Below are 14,086 nucleotides of genomic sequence, written 5' to 3'. Positions count from 1 at the left end.
TGGCTTTGGCTGAACCATAGCAGGAAGGAATTTAACATGGAATCTGATCACAAAACCTTCCATAAATAGTCACTTCCTAGCTCTGTCTGTTTAACAGAGTCAGAGGGGGTAAAGAATGGGTTAACAAATAAATTCATAGAAGAACTAGTAATTTTGAACAAGTGATAGTAATGCTTACTCAATGTTAAAGGCAAATTTAACAAATACTCTTGAAAATTAAACTATATAGAAGAAGCCTGGCAACAGCTGGCCCATATCCACAGCTGGTATTAGTTAATGTGCCTAATGTTCTAATTTACACAAGCTGAAACTGGCTGGCATTAAATTCACTTATGAACTGGCTCTAAGGTTGGCCTAACCTTTTGATTTCTGAATGTTCTAGCCAAGGGCTTGACTAGATACTGTGAAACTACCTGTTCAGCTAGGAAAATTCCTATTCAGTTCCTGTACCTGGGACCTCAGAGGCTGTTTGGAAATATTCCGTCTATTCTGAAATGCAGAAATCTCAGAAGACTGACGGTTTTTTGGACAAAGACTAAATATATATAATTTATGGCTACCATTTTAATATTTTACTTTTATGCCCAATTCACCAGAGGAATCTGCCATCGGTAAGTTTTCTCTAGTGTCTTACAGATGCTGTCATTGTCTACCATTAAATATTTTTAATCTAATCCTCAAAGTGTGTTGTTGTTGCAAAAGGGAGAAAATTGATATTAAATTTTTAAGTTCATCCTTTAAAAATCATTATTCTGATAGTCTTTAGCAAAATTAGAAATCTCACTTGGAAGTCTACTAATTTTTTTTAAAAAATGCATATTGCAACAGCTCTATTCACGAATTTTTTTCCCCACATCCCTGGGCTTGTAGGTAGATTCATGAACTGATCTAGTCAAAATCAATTGCACATCTGAAGCATAAGACAATGTTCAATAAAAGTGAGAATGCAAAGAAATATTGAACTATGCATATGTTTTCCACAGACAATATATTTGTAGTAGATATGCTTACAAACTATGATTTACCTGAGCATTTTTAGTTATTTGGCTTATTATTTACAGGAGAGACAACCCAGATTAAGGCATGTATTTGAAGTATCTTGTCAGTGAAAGCTTCAAGCTTGTGGATAAGAATGAAAATCTTGTTATTGTCTGTTGAGTTATCACTAATGAAACACAAGAGTTTCAGCACACAATAATGAGTGTCAGAATCAGAGGAGTCAGAAAAGCAGTTTTCTGAAATATTAAAACTTTTTATTGTCTATGTATGAAGAAAGTGATTTATTAAACAAGTAGTTGAAGAACAAAAGGGAAAAAAAGCCCATTCTCATGAAATGCATTTTCCCCAGCCTCCTTCAGAACATATTTATAAACCTGTATGATAAATAGAAAAGGTAAGCAAAGAGTAACATTAAAATGTGCACTTATATAAAAAAGAAAAGAAGTGCAAAAAATCTGACCAGCTGGTAAAAAAGTAGAATTAATGTGCCTTTGTGTACCAGATTTGCTAATGCTGCAGCCTTTGGTCAGCTGGTTTGAAGATTAATTTCAAGCAAGTAACTATTTTCCTTAAGGAAATGGACTAATAATAGGTCATAAGCATGCAAACAGGGCTGACTCTGCCATACAAGCAGAATAGGTTGCCAACTAGAGCAGCAAAATATTGAGGGCAGCAAAATTAATTGTGAACATAGTTTGTGGGTCTGCAGATCTTTTTCCTCATTGTCTTAAACTGCAAGTCTTGTGGACTTGTATGCGATCATATGGCTAAATCAGTAGATCAAGTGAATTTTATTTAAATGATATTTTAAAACTACAGTCATATATAAAAAATCTTAGTATTGTTATAAAATAACAGCTATGTAACTCTGCTTTAAAATACATCCTTACCTATCATACCACAGAGTTTTCTTTGACAATCCCATAAATTTTTGCCTGAGTGTTAAATACAAGGTTTCCCCCGCAAAAAACCAACAGACAAGTAAACACAACAAAAACCCAACAACAAAATAGATTATTTGATAATTTTGTCTTTGTTTGCCTGTCTTCAGACATCCAGAAGGACTCAACCTATTAAAGCTTTGACTGGCAATATTGTGGTTTGATCCAAGTCCATTAGTCTATATCTGCCATTTGCCACTTAGTATTACACAATTTTAATTTTCCTGAATAATTTGGTGTTATCAACAAAATTTCTATCCCTGACTTGTCACCCTTTGTACTTGAACATTAACCTGATCTGATATGCACACTAATACACATTGTGGGTCTGAGTAGTGTAAACCCTAAATTAGATCAAGGATTTTGAGTAGTAACCTTAGTGTAAGAAATACTGCATTGGTACAGTTCAGACCATTAGAAAGGAGTATAAAAGGTAAAATGTTGTATGAGTAAAGGTATCCAGGAAACTGACATCCAGGTTTCTCTTGTCTAAAGTGCAGATGGACTAGAACCTAAATTAGCTACAGAAACATCACCATTCCATTGTAACTGCAGTATTTCGTTAACACTGCTGCCATGAGTTGTTGACAAAATGCCAGCAGTAATCTCATGTTTCCAAGCTTCATTATTCTCTTCTTATTTGCTCTTTTTTCTGTCTATTACCTTGAAATTTTCGATTTGTAATGGAAAGATGCACTTTTTGATATATCCACTGAGGTGCTAATTCCTAGTTTTCTTGGTGGACAATGTTGGAATTCCATGTGGACTAAGCCCAGCAACTCAGTTGATGTAAAAGAGAAAAAAAAAGTAACAAATTCAAATAAATTTACTAGACTTGAAATAACCATATTACAAATTGATTACACCACTAGCCTTTTCTATTTCCTTTTGTTGTCTGATTTTCCTAAGATGTCACGTATTTGTACCTTTGCAAACTGAAAATCATAGAAATGTCATCATTTTCACAAATCAATCTTTCTAAATATGGGTTGCTTCCCCTCTGTTGCAGTTCCACAGACTTTAAAGTCAGGTTCAACCACTAGGGAACTTTATAAAATTTGCAAACATAAACTGTGATTACTGAGAATGTGGTCAGATCAGGCTATAAACAAAAAATCAATGAGAGTTTTTAAATGGCAGAACTATGTATAAGCCAAACCTAACCAAAGTTCTTCATCAGAACATACTTAAAAAAATATCCAAATATGTAAAGGTAGAACACAATTAAACCAGAGGTAGCAAAATCTAGTGAATAGCTCAGTTTTCTTCTCTTTTCAATTCTATCATGCATAGTAAATTTGAGTGAAACACCTGGCTGGCATCCAATATTCATTAAATTCCTCAACTCTGATAGAGCAACTGTCATTTCAGCTGTCTTCTGCCTGCTTTACAGCTCACTGCAGGGTTCAGGAGGGGCTAATGGAGCTAAGAAGTTCTGCTGCCTTGTTAAAGATTCTCCCCTAGAAAAGGATTATTTACCTTTGGTGGACCTTCACAGTACCTGAGTTTCTTTTACTCTGCCTAAGGGCATATCTCTGCCTTGTCCTTTCTATAAACACTTGTCTTTGAATCACTGACTGAATGAATATTCTCTGATCTTGATTCTCCCAGCAGCAAGAACTGATTGCACTACATATAGATGCCACGAAAATTATTTTTGTGCCTTTCCAATAATTTGGGGTTTATATGAAAAGCTGAAGAGGAATTCAGTCTGTGATGGTGGGGGTTTTTTGTATATTATAAAAAAATCCCCTGGTATACACTGTAATCTTCTTCAGGTATAAGACAAAGTCATTGAGATTAGTCATCTCACTGACCTCACAACCATATGTAAGCACAGACCTGTCCATTGAGCATGTGTGAAAAAATGCAGATTATGGGAAGGTGTGGCTGGAAAGCTCTGAATGGACATACTGACTAATTCATTCACAAGCTGATACTGGTCACTGGGATTTTTGTCAGGAGTTCTCACAGGAATTAATAAATACAGACAATTTAGGCTTTCAGTAAATTCCCATATTAGCATACGTCAGAGAGCAGAACAGCCCAAATTACTTGTAGCCTAATTAATAATCACAGTTTATTGAAATACCTTATTTACTTTTCTAGTTCACAAAAACTACAGGGATTATAAAATCATGTGAGGAAAAAATATTTCAGTTTTGGGTAATTGAGAGAGTGGTATTATTATCTGATGACAATCAGGATTGTAAATACAATATCGCACAGTAATGCACTTGGGATTAGTGCACTTGGGATGCAAAAAAAAATATAACCAAAATGCCTTTTAATTCATGACCATCAGTCAAATATATGTCATAACTAAAGAAGTAAGGAAGGGGAATAAGGAAAATATTGGTGAGAAAATCTTAACCTGAAATAATAATGAGAGAGACAAAACCCCTGCATAATTCCCCATACGTGCCCAAAGAACCGAGCTGCCCTTTCTTTAAGTCATTTCAAACCTAACAATAAATTTAAATGTCCCCTCTCTGAACTCTGTCCTTGTGTTCCTACATCTCTCTAAATGTCAAATAGTGACACCAATGCTCATGTCAGTAAAGCTGTTTAAATTCTCCCAATGAAAAGTCACATGTATCCCTAATGTCTGCACTGGAATCCAGCTGTGTGCCATGTGATGCCCCCTATATCTGTTCTTACAAATACATTGGAAAGATAACCGGAGAAAATATGTGCATTTTTTTATTAATCATATTATCCAATTTAATGTTATATTTATTTTGAATTTTACTATAATATTTATATTATAATATATAATTTTTCAAATGTTATATTTCTCTTTTTCTTCTTGTCCTTTCCCTTTTACCCTTGTCTACAGCATCTCAAGAACAAAATTTTCACACAGAATTTGGAAGTGACATCTACAAAAGGAAGTTGTTCAAAGCAGAAATTTGCACATTAGCTTTCTTATTTTACATCTCAGTGTAAAAATAAAGGAACCAATTGGAAATTCACACCAGGTTTGCTATTTCCAAAATGTATCCCTCTCATTTAACAATCCACAGAGTAATACTGACTCTCTAGGAAGACAAGATGGTTTTTAAAGTTTCTTTCAATTCTTCTTGCCATAGGAAAAAATGATGAGATTACAAAAGGAGTTCCACACAGGAGGGCTTTGGTGCTGCCACTGTTCCTATAACGCCAGAAAAGATTCATCTCTGGATTTGCTCTAGTCTGTCATTTATATATATATACATGATATAAAAAAATATGTTACTCTATGAAAAGGATTTTTTTTTTTTTAACTTTTTCCATTATTGTATCATCCATTCATTCACAATAGGTTGTCTTATTCATGGTTGTTTTATTCATGTACTGGATTCAAGTGTATGGTAGGATAAATCTTACATCGATATAATACACCATTTTTACTACAACTGAGAGCTTTCATCCAGGATGAGTGCCCCATTAAATCATTCAGGATAAATGCAGCTTACCAGAGTTTTTCCCTTTTCTTCTTTTCTAACCCTAAATAAATAGAGTATATCTACATAAAAAAGGAGAGGAACCATAACATATAGTATGATCTATGAGCAAAACATGAGGGGTACACAAGTAGTTTTTCCTCCCTTATTTCTTTCACACAACTAATTAGTATGTAAAAAAATTCTTGTTTGCTGTTAAGAGGAAAAGTCTTTACAAAGAAATGGGACTATTCAATGAATAACCTCGCTTTTTGATGTTTGAGTAGGAAATTGAGGAAACAAAACTTGTTTAGTAAGGAGCCTTAGAGGATCTTCGTTTAGTCTCTTTGCAAGTTTTTAAGGTCTCTGCTTTAACAGCATAGAGTACAAACAATCCAATTGTATTTGCCTGTGTAGACCGGTATGATAAGGTTTGACTTTTCTCCAGGTTACTCATGTAGAAAAATTTATGCCTCATGTTCTGACCTGAAGTGGGATAGGTTCACTTGCATGTAGTCTTTTGAGTGCTATAAACTGAAACTGCATTTATTCAGAATTATTTTCTTTTCCTGACTGTGGAAAAGGAGACAAATTTTCACATCAAAAAGCTAGGGAGAAATCAATCATGAATGTAAAAATAGTTTGATGGGACCATTTGGGGGATTCTCTTAGTGTTGATGCAGATAGATATGCATGATTATACACTCACAGGAACTAAAAATATCACCATCTGAATGAAGCACAGCACCCTATCGTCTGTCTTTCTGGGCCACACTTGGACATTTGGCTCAATTCAGAGACCAAATGGAAAGTAGTTTTGGGGCAGGAATTTTTTATGTTAAGTTTTATTGATGTGTTAGGTTTCGAAGGTTTATTTTGTTTTGTTATTTAGTATGTTAGATTCCCCAGTGTTCCATGCTTCAAAAACTAAATGAAAGATTTAGTTACTGTCATGGGACACATATTACTTTTGTTGAGTATGTTGTGGAAAAAGAGCTAAAGACTCCACACCTGAAAAAATCAAGACAAAAACTACTGAAAACGTCTTTACAGGAGCTAAATAAATCTCCATCAAACCAGAATGAACACTGCCATCTTCTTTATTTTCCTCATTATAAAAGTTTTCAAGGGGCATGAGATAAATGTGGCCAAACAACAATTAAGTACTCTTCCTATCAAAGTAAAATTTTAAGCAATCTTTCACATACCATACTGTAAAAGAAATGATCTTTCAGATTCCATTGCTCTGGCAAGAATAATGTCTACATTGTTTAAGAAGCATATCACAAAATTACCAGCTTGTTCTATATTGTGAGGAGTAGCAGTACAAATCAGAAACCAACAATGAACTGAATGTATGTACTGCACTTGCTCATATTTTTAGACTAGTAAAGAACTTGTGATTTGAAGACAAACACAGTGAGTAAAAATTTGAGGAAGACACAGAAGCAGCTGTAAGATGAAATAGTGAGAGCAAAGATCACTGCAAATACCCAAGGTCTGTTATCTGCTTCTGTTTCACTCCATATTCTCCTTTCTTCAATTTTGCATACCATTGCAGCACTTGAAAGACTTATCTTTAAGCAGAAACATTTTAAAAATTTAAAGCATTAAAAAATCCAATAATTTTTAATATTAAAACCTGTCACAATCCTTCAAAGTGTTAACATTTATCTCTATTTTGCATAGATACTCTTCAGACAAATCTATGAAGCTTTACGTATGTTGACATTTTTCTCTGCCAAACAGCTATATCTTGACTGATGTATCAGAAACATCATTTGCATTTAGTTTTGGTAAGAAAGAAACACTTTTTTCTGCTAATACACTGTAGCACCAGGACTTCTGGTGCTTTTGAGAACTCCCCTTTCAGTTCACTTCTTCGTTTCTCTGGCCTTCCAGAAGTCCTTAGATACCTTTTATCTCTACATCCCTAACTCATAACCTTGAATATCACAATTTATTGACTTCACCTTCTGCCCTCCCCATCCAAAAAAGAGACAGAAGGACCCCCTCCCCCCCATCCACACACACGTGCAGTCACACAACTCTATACAATGAAATCCTTTCCCAGATCCTTAAGGCAACCACCCACACACATCCACGAACCCCCTGAACTCTGGATTTCAGCAAGGGCTGACTTCCCTGCCCGTGCTCATTCTCTGTTTTGGCGAGGCTAGCTCAGAGGAGTCCTCATTCCCCTGGATTGCTCCCATCTGCCTGTCCTTATGCCCTGCCCGAGCTTGAGTTCTTCGCAGCATCAGCCACCCTGATGTGCCATCCTCACACACCCTGGATTGTTTTTCAGGGGAAAGGCAAGGTGTGAGAAGGTGATAGGAAACTTCCTTTTTTTTTTTTTTTTTTTTTTTTGGTGCAAATAGCGCTCAACAGGCTGTGCCTTTGTCCCCTTGCCTTTGTACCTTGCAGGCTTTGAAGAAAGGTCCTCCAGACTGCCAAAAATGACAAAACTTTCAGAGACATTGGAAAAGGGGAAAACAGAGAGGAAATAAGGGGGAAGGAAGAAGTATGAGGCTTTGAATGAATTCCTTTAACTTATGATTTCTTCTGCATATCCCAGAGGGCTCAAGTTTGCTCTGGAAACTGAAGTAGGGTCTGCTGCATTCTACAGGTCAGTGACACAATACCAGCACTTGGATAAAAAAAAACCACACCAAACCCTTTCACACCAAACACTATTTCAAATGAATTGCAAATAATTTTAGCGCACTAATGAGGCCTGTTAGATTTCTTATTTTAAAACAAAAGGGATATTAACTGAAACAGGAAGCATCCCAAAATGTCTCATGACGTAACTTTACTGCAAACATACTACAACAGCAAAGTGACATCTGTTTTGTCAGTATTTATACTTTATCCGCTTTTTTTATTGTTTGTTTTAAAAAATAGCTGTTTTGACAAAATTGCCACAGAATGAACATACAGTATTCTTCTATAATCTGAACAAAATTATCAACTAAAATTTGTGGCCATGTAGTATAAAACATTCAAAAAATGGCAGTTTCTTCTAAGGAGGAATTTTTTTTCTGCTCACGGATACATTTCCTATTAGAATAAACTAAATTTCCATCTTGCCTTAAATCTCTTCTTTGCCTTTTTCTATTCTAAGTGATGGCTCACACTATACCTGGTGTCCTCTTTCCACCTCACTTTTAGTCTGCTTCACAATTTGCAGCTCCACAGGATTTCCCCAAAATAACTGGTGATATAATTTTCCTCACACCTGCCTTGCCTATACTTCAGATATGTTTGGGTTTTTTTCAAAGCAGAGCCTGCTTTCAGCTACTTAAGTAGATTAAAAGTTTGTTAGGTTTGAACAGAGCTTTAGTACTACAGGCAGTAATTCACTTGAAAACACCTCTTCACTGAGCCTCAGATTTCTCATTTTTGACAGCCTTTTCATGACCTGGAGAGAAAGTTAATGTAGTGGCCATGTTTCCTTTTCTGTAGCTCAGGAATGGGCTTTTGGGATGTCACTGTTCCAAAGACATCTCCATAGGCCACTAGAGTTTCTTCCATTTCCATAACCTCAACATAATTGATGGCTCATCTATTACAGACCCCTCACACTGCACATTAAAAAAAACTGCTCAAGAACTGTAAGACCAGAGATACCACCACTGCTTCACACAATTATCTTACAGAATTTTGTCATCACTGCCCCCTTTTATTTCCCTATTCATTTTTCTGTGACTATAAAAAAGGTTTCATCCAGTCTAATAGCAAATTCTTCAAATAAAACCAGGTTACCCCAAATATTACCTCTGCAGATGCTGGTGTAAATCCAAATTTGATTATGTCAGTAGATATCTTTTATGTGCTCTCCTGTCCTAGTGAAGATTAGATTTGATTTTTTTCTAACAAAGACAATTTGTGCCTTTGAACATTTCCATTTCTAGATCCCTGCCATACTGCCTAATTCTAATTCTTTTGTGGAAATGCATGTTGCACTTCTGCCACTCAGCTTTGATTGCAATTTTTCTTATCATTTGCCAAGTACAGCTCTGATTTCTGCATACAACCTTGCTTGGTCAGGACATTCAAGCCTGTTAATATTTCCATTTCAAAGCACCTTCAGCAAAGTAGCAGCAGCAGCAGCAATTCATCTCTTCACAGGATGCCATCTCTGTCTGTAATGACTGTTTCATCAATGTCCAGGACAGAACATCTATAACCCTGATATGTGTTTTCCTTTCCTTCTTCATTCACTTTCCCCTGATCTTGAATTTTTGCTTCCCACTTGAATTCATATTAAAAATCTTTTTTTTTTTCCTAAGTACCTTTGGAAAGCTACAGAAACATACTTGTTTTAATTTCAATCATATAAGGATGCTAACTATTATGAAATTTGGATGATTTTTTTTAAATCTGCTAAACTAAACAGATTTTGTGGAGTTTAGAATAATTTTCCCCTACAAAAGGTATGAACACTGACATCTTGAGTTGATAACGCAAGAAAGCAGGTTCAAGGAAAATATCAAGTTCATGGAATATAACTTTTTTTTGTTCTTTAAATAGCTTGATTGCTTTCCTTGTAATACGTTTAAATAAAATGTATCATATTTTGTCGATTTTCTGATGTTGTGTTAATATTGTTATGATTGCACACTAATCATTAGAGTTTTTACTTATGTATATATTTGCACATAAAATTTCTTTTTAATCAATAGAGGCGTTGCATAATATACATACAGACTAGAATATTATGCTAAACACTGTTATATCACCACCATTTATTTGGATTTATTTGATGGAAAAAAAGTGCATTCACTAGTTCTATCTTTGCAAATCTGATAAAATAGTTTAGACTTTTTAAAAAGAGTCTGCACTGAATCCTATGATATAATGAATATTGTAATCGGGATTAGATCAGAAGGTGCTTTTTACGTTGTAAATCAGTAACACTGGAAGATTATTTATTGGGTTTTTTAGTTTAGTGATGTAAGCACATAATTGACAGTGCCATGACCATATCAAAAGTTAATTCTCTTTTCTGAAACAGAAATGTTAGCTATTTCTCTGTTGTGGAGTCAGGCTCCCTGGGATGATAAGGATAATATTCCTTCAGTTTGGAAGGTTTTACAAGGTGCTCCAGAGAAAAGAATGGGAGAACAAAATTTAAGAAGATAAAACAGAAGGGTCTCAGTCTTGTGAGGATACAGAAAACTCAAAACACATTCACATTGATTTGTTTACGGCAACTATTTGGTGCTATAGGTTCCATTTACACGCCACTTTCCTTATCAAATTATCGTGCTTGCATTTGCAGATGTCACCTTGTGAAAATACTACAATGTAGAAATCTTATGGGATAATTAATCAACACTTTTCAGAGTAATTAGTCATTTCAGTATGACATATTAATGCACATTTATAATTGAAGCACTTGAACTACTGTCAGGTCAATGCATGTCACCTGCTATTTTTCAAACCATTCATAAGTCTTTCAAAAATGACCATAGAAAAATGGTGCTGTTCAGCAGAAAAAAAAAAAATTAAGATAATTAGGGGAAAATATTAAAATAAAAAAAATATAATGGGATTTTTCAGGAATAAAACTATTTGTCATCCATTACAAGTATCCATTGTCACTAATTTAATTTAAATGCCAAAGAAAAACACAACCATAATTTTGTCACAGTCACAGTCATTGCTGTGAGGAATAAAACATTAAAGAATCATTGTGTGCAGTATTTTACCCTGATCAATGTAGAAGTCACTAATAAAATGTCACCATTTGCCAACAATTTTCACAGTCACCAAAGCTTCTTCAGTTTTTTGTCATTATAAATAAATATATAAGTAAGCTCTCTTAAAGCTGTTAGTAAATACTGACATCTTTATTGATGGTCATGGACAAAATCTCGCCACTGTGAAGGCCAATAGAAATTACTTCTGTTAAGTTCAGTGAGGCCAGATTTTCACTCCATGTATGCGACATTTCACGTAACAGACAAAATAAATTACTTCAGGCTCTCATTTCCAAAACCTGCATAATGCCTTTTTTATGTGATGAATGAAACATATAAGAGACAAAGTAGAAAAATGTTTTCGTGTATTACGACTGCAGGGGAATATTAAAAACCTGGGTAGTGAGAATTCACCATTGAACAGCCTCCTGGCAGGCAGGAAACTGGAAACTCATGCAATGGTTCTGTAAAACAAAGAAATCTTACTAGAATTATATCCCTCAGAATAATTAAAGAAAAGGTACAGATATCATTTTCTGGAATTGTGTCTTATGATCAAAATCTTTACTTCTACGGTCCTGGGTATGTTTCAAAAGTATTAGCATAAATTATGCAGTCTGAATGAAACTAAATCACACAACTGGTCTTAAAAAAACCCTTTTTATTAGAATGCTTGTGTTTTGTTTTACTATTTTCTATTTTCTCTCTTGATTCTTTTTTTTCTATTCAGAATAGTGTTGCTGGGCCACACTTTCACTCATTTTTTAATGGAAAGAAATATTGCTACTGTAATCTGTCCCTCAGAAAGAAGAGAAACCATCAACATTATTTCTGTACAACTCCCAATTGAACTTGGGGACTTGTATTACACATTTGGCAGCAGCATTGAAGCAGATGCCATCTCTAAGGTCCTGAACCTCAAATTTTAGAACTTATGTCTTTCCAAAACAATAAAATATTTGATTTGTCCATGCAGTTTCATGTAGAGCTTCTTTCTTAGTCATTTTTTTAAGCAATAAACTAGATATACTTTTTTATCCTGACATCCATCATCTTCACATAAATCCTTTGCAGTCTGTTCCCAAACAGTTCTGTGCTATGAATGTGAATGTACTTCAGGTTCTTATTAATCTTTTTACGCATTTATTCCCAGGAACAATATTGAAACTTATGCTGGAACTTTACGTAAGAGCGCATAATAAAGACTGGAAAGACCTCAGATCTCCTATCAGTTCCTTTGTTTTAAGTGTATATTTCACTAACCTGCATTCTAATGTGTTTTCTACTTTATGTAAACTTTGGAAAAAGGTCACAGCACCAACTGAGACTGTAATTTTACCATCTGGGCCTGTTTTGTTCAGAAATACAAGCAAAATAAACTGTTCACTGTATGAGAGACAAGCTCAAAGGTTAATCTGTGCCAAGCAGTAGAGGTGGGGAAAAGGTTCACTAGTTGGTGCTGCCACTTCCCTATGTATTTCATCCTTCTATACCTTCAAGACCTAACCTCAAATTCATTCAGAGTCACTGGAGTTTGCACAAGGCTAAACTGTTCCTTTCACAATTCTTTAGTTGCATTCAAAATGTGTCAAGTGGGTGGCCAGCAAATATTCTGAAACCACCTACCCTTAGCAAATTATTTTTATAGGAGCTCAAGCTGTTTATTACCCAACTCTTAATGTACCTATGTACATCTCAGGTTATGGTTCTATAACTCAACAGGAACCCCAGTAGGAATTTGTAAAACTGGCATTAAGTTTTTATTCTGTAAAAGCTGTAGTTCAAGGCATACAGTAATCTGACATGAGTCCCAAGTAATGGCAAGAATCCTCTAATTATGTTTCACTGGAACAGTTCAGCAAACAGATGGTGGATCCTTACTGAGTTAGTAATGGATCACTCATTGACCTCAGTGGTGCAAGTAATGCGCTAAATTAACTTTTAAAATCTATACATCCCTTGTAAGATTCTGCATCTTGTTCCAAAAATTGTTGCAGTTTTAAGTATCTTAGAACCTACAGGTGTTCAATATTGGCTTGTTTCAATATTGAACAAAAGTGTATTCTGGTAGCCAAAATGTTATCATACAATGAATGCATTTAGAAATACTACATGGCTTGTGAAACGTATTTATATCTGGAGTTTTCAGAAGTGACAATGTATAAGACTACATGTGTAATGTTTATCACTCTGCATACTTGGCCATTCTTAAGTAGTTTTAAGTTTCCATCAAAGTGAAGTACATTTTCTAAACAGACAAGCAACGTGATTTCTCTCTCAGTCTTGGAGCTATTGCACTTACACCGTGATTTTATTTTTACTTTTAAAAAAATTCCTTTATATGAAAAGTGTCTTCCTGATATCTGCCAGAACAGCTGTAACACCAGAATTGACTCTCAAAAGAATAGCTCCATCAGAGAGGTCAAAAATAGCCAAAGTCTTGGTAGAAACCATGGCTTGTAGAGCAGTATGAAGAAAGCCACTACGACTCATAGTTTATTTGATCTTGGTCTGTTATTCATCATGTGTTTCTGCTGTTTCAGCGTCTGGTCTCAAACATATTATGAGCAGAGTTTGAATGAATTGGATATATTTGCTTGAAGAGAAGTTTTGCCAGCTTTCTTTCATAGTGCAGCTGGGTCAAAGTGTTTTGGCTTTCAGAGAAGAGCTGAAGTGTCTGCAAATTCTCCAAATCACGTCCAACAGAAAACAACAGCTGCTGAGTTTATCTACTAAACCATGGAGCAACTGGCAATTAAACCACCAAGTTCCAGCCTTTCAGCTGGAAAGTTAATGCACCAAATCTATGTTAGTATCTAAGCAAAATAGAATAGTACTGGAAAGGATATTGATAACATTGGCATGTTGATTCTATTTGAAAGTAGGAAAAATCACAAGAGGTTTCCTGTTCCAACAGGGGTGGTTTCACAAGAAGGAAGCATTGGTTGTTCTGCATATTTTCAGCTCCATTAACCCTTGTATTATTTTAAATCTCTAGAATTTTAAAAAGAAC

At 35.0% G+C, this 14,086-nt stretch overlaps 1 long non-coding RNA gene across 2 annotated transcripts; it reads left to right on the top strand.

Moving 5' to 3' along the window:
• Positions 1-366: 366 nt before the first annotated feature.
• On the top strand, positions 367-8,025 carry LOC136290622 (uncharacterized). 2 transcript variants are annotated; one of them, XR_010721255.1, is made up of 4 exons: positions 367-611; positions 4,780-4,921; positions 7,055-7,161; positions 7,793-8,025. It is a non-coding gene; the product is annotated as an uncharacterized lncRNA (long non-coding RNA). The 2 variants fall into 2 exon arrangements; XR_010721256.1 differs by lacking the exons at positions 7,055-7,161; positions 7,793-8,025 and adding an exon at positions 5,033-6,529.
• The last annotated feature ends 6,061 nt before the right edge of the window (positions 8,026-14,086 follow it).

The sequence above is a fragment of the Chamaea fasciata genome, unplaced genomic scaffold (genome assembly GCF_029207755.1).
Source record: "Chamaea fasciata isolate MVZ Bird 193981 ecotype frontalis unplaced genomic scaffold, bChaFas1.0.hap1 SCAF_6, whole genome shotgun sequence".
NCBI lineage: Eukaryota > Metazoa > Chordata > Aves > Passeriformes > Sylviidae > Chamaea > Chamaea fasciata.
Note: the sequence above shows the minus strand (reverse complement) of the source record. Positions and strands in the feature narration are given on the sequence as shown.